At 40.8% G+C, this 3,592-nt stretch overlaps 1 pseudogene; it reads left to right on the top strand.

The window, feature by feature from the left end:
- The first annotated feature begins 1,914 nt into the window (after positions 1 to 1,914).
- On the top strand, positions 1,915 to 2,803 carry LOC103746645 (annotated as a pseudogene).
- Positions 2,804 to 3,592: the final 789 nt, after the last annotated feature.

Below are 3,592 nucleotides of genomic sequence, written 5' to 3'. Positions count from 1 at the left end.
ACCCGCTCTTCCCCCAGCACTAGTAAATGAAGAGCAAGCCAAAAAGTGTTAAATTTCTTTCAGACATGGCAGCTTCTTCTGTTTTAAAATCAGTTCATGAACTTATAATTTCCTAAGCAGGCTTCCTGTCTTCTAATTGCCTTTAAAAGGAACAACGTAAGGTCCAGTAGAGTTTCCAAGGCCTGGGCTTTGCCCCAGCACAGTGTATCCCGTATTCTCTTGCATCAGCAGATCAGGTTACAGGTGTGTACAGAGTCCTTTATAGATCCATTACTGTCTTCCAGCCATGTAGAGGACTTTTCCCTCCACTTTCTTGCTTACTGGCTTCAAAGATTGCCCTCAGTGTCATCATGACTAAACCAGCAAGGAGAGGCACTTCAGAGTCAGAAATGGGATGCACATGACTCTGGTCAGGTATTTATCTCATCATCTTTAATGGGAACCTGGTGGCACATGCTTCAATCCCTGAAGTAGGAAGCCTAGAGGAAGAAGATTGCAAGTTCAAGACCAGCCTCGGCTATATAATGAGACTCTGTCTCAAAATAAATAAAAAATAATGGTTTTGGTACATTTACACAATGGAGTCCTACTCAGCAGTAAAGAAAGATGAAATAATGAAATTGGCAGGTAAATGGATGGATCTAGAAACTGTTATACTAAGTGAAGTAACACAGACTCAGAAAAACAAAAGACGTATGTTCTCCCTCATTTGTGGATCTTAACACCAAATCCTTATAAGTGAGTACATATCGTAATGCAACTGCAGGAACCAGGAAAATGGAAGGGAACCAGGGAGGTAAAGGGGAAAAAGGAACCCAAGAGAGAATAGTAGGAGACAGGCCTTACTAAGGGAGAAATATGTAAAAAGGGAGTAGTTAAAGGGGAAGGAGAGGAGGGCTATACAAAGAACTACCGGAATAAAGGGGAAGAAGGAGCTCAAAAGAGGCGGGACCATAGCATCCAAAAATTATCAAGGGAGAAATGGGGAAAATGGGGACACTTTAAATGGGAAGGACGGGGAGGGAGGGTAAGACAGGGAGAGAAAGAGGAGACATAAATAGTGCCTAGATATATTAAAAAACAGAGGGAATCATATTAGTCCCAAAACCTACTGAAAAATTACATATACAATATCCCTACATGAGTCTGTGAGTATAGCTGAAGACTACATAACAAGAAACAGTCCCAGACAGGGGAAACCTTCCTCTGAGCTGTTGGCCAGGGTAGTCCAAGAGACTCCCAAAATTACACAGGCTATTACCACAGTCCTTGAATGCCTCCCAGAACCTGATGGTAAGACACTATTGCTGAAGATGGGACATACTTTGGACATGGGATTTGGAGCAATGGAGCTGGAAATGACCTAAAAGCCACCTCCCCTGAAGGCTAGCTCTCACAGCTGTGGAGAGCACTACAAGCTGGTAAGGGAGAACATCAAACGATGGTCCAACCCCAGCTTCAAGGCCTAAAAACCACATCAATGACCAGCACAACAAACAACATTGGTGCAGTAGTGGCACTTTTATCTTGGGGATAATCAACAGCTACCTAATTGGACTTAAAGCCCACTCAGTGGGAGGAAACTTATGTCTGGTACTGTAAACCTAGTCAAACACACATAGCTGGAGAGGTCATAGATCTTAAAGAAAACCCCAAGGCTCTCATATCCCAAGGCAGATATAATTTCTTACTATGTGCAAAATATGAATCCTTAAATGTACAGACAAGTATCCGAGTCACCACCCATCAAAGTAGCTTCTTTTTCAACAGACAGAGATTATTACAGAATTACACCACTGGCCAGACACAGAGATTCTCTGTGAATTGCCCGAGCCTAAATGGAACACCTAGGATGCAACCTCTACACCTAAGACTACACCTAAGAATATAGAACAAGGGATAAAGAAAACACTAATGCACAGACTGGTGTGTGGTTGCTCCTGGGACATCAACATAGAGGTGTTTGCAGATTTTGACCTAATAGCTGACTGGGCTCCAACCTGAAGATGCTGCGTGGCCTGGTGGAGACCACGGCTTACCAAAATTGAAAAACCAGTAGCTGTTTCTGAACTCTTCACAACTTTAACAATTGTACAGGAAAAATCAAAACCAATTAAAATTTTAACTAGATTAACGATTATAAGTTACTGATCCATCTCACTGTAACGTTTTGAGAGCAACTTCTTCAAAGGTCCAACTGTACGAAATCATTGCAGTTTTTCCAAAGACAGAGCTTTTTCATTGTTGCTTGTACACAACTAGGTGTGGATTTAGTCTGTATAACTATAACAAAGAAATTACCATTTTACTTCAAAAGACCCCCTATTAATGTGTTCATGGTTTATCTTCTTTATTTCCAGTGAAGGCAAGTGACCAAGGCCTGGGTTTGTCTACGGCCCTGGCTATCAAAGACTCCACAATGAGAAGGTACACAATTTCCAGTGCCCTCAACTTGACATAGATCTGCAAAGGAAAGAATATAATTCCATCCACTGCTGCAGAAAGATTTTTGGAGATGAGAGGTCCATATGATGTGGCAAACTTAGGCTTGCTGTTCGGTCTATCTGAAAGTGATGCTAAGGCTATTGTCTCCACAAATTGGTGGGCAGCATTTCTCCATGGAGAAACTAGAAAAACTCCTTTTGGAATTATTTCTACAGTGAGGAAACCTCAGCCATCAGAAGGAGATGATGATTCTCTTCCAGCTTGCAAGAAAGCTAAATGTGAGGGCTGGGAGTATGTCCCAGTCTCCATCAGCACCACCTCCTTCCCTTTTACAACTCATCAGTCACAACTAAAATGAAACTGCATGATTTGCTAGTTTCATTTGAAACTAGAATCCAGATAGACTATAAAAGCAGTTTTATAGTCAGGCCCTTAAACACAAGATAAAACCTAGTGAAGAATTTTTTAAGGCTGTTTAATCAATTTAGATAAACTTTAAGAGGAAAACAGATTAATTTATACTTTAAATAAATGATAAATAACAGTAGGTATTCTCAAATAAAATGTTTCAATATTTTAAGAGAATTAAAATATAAAATAATATTTTTCTTCTTGACACATAGGGGTTTTTTTAAATCTTGCTACCCAAGAAGTGACTATTTTAAAGACTACTAAAACCTATAATGGGGGGGGGTCTTTTAGTCAGGTGATATATATATATATTTTGAGACAGGGTCTCCTTGTAGCCCCAGCTGTCCTGGAACTCACTATGTAGACCAGGCTGGCCTCGAACACACAAAGATCCGCCTGCCTCTGCCTCCCAAGTGCTGGGATTAAAGGCATGCGACACCATGCCCGGCCCAGGTGATATTTTTTAAGCTTCTCTTTCATGTATTGATTGAATCAGTTCTTTCTAAAAGGCATTGCTAAACTGTGGAAGCAGAAGTAATGTGCACATAAAGTTGTATTTGTTCACTTCAAAAAAAAAAAAAAAAACTAATGTATCTCTCAGTTCTCATCAATGAATCTCCCTCATGCAACAGAGGGCCAGGAACATAAAAGGCCACAGATGGCCAAAATGCAGAGAATATGAGCCTGCAGAGTATGGGTCCTTGGACAGGACTCCTATATTGAGGTCCACATACCC

Source organism: Nannospalax galili, unplaced genomic scaffold (assembly GCF_000622305.1).
Source record: "Nannospalax galili isolate Female #2095 unplaced genomic scaffold, S.galili_v1.0 scaffold102, whole genome shotgun sequence".
In the NCBI taxonomy this organism is placed as follows: Eukaryota; Metazoa; Chordata; class Mammalia; order Rodentia; family Spalacidae; genus Nannospalax; species Nannospalax galili.
The sequence above is the reverse complement of the archived record's forward strand: the minus strand, read 5'-3'. Positions and strand labels throughout refer to the sequence as shown.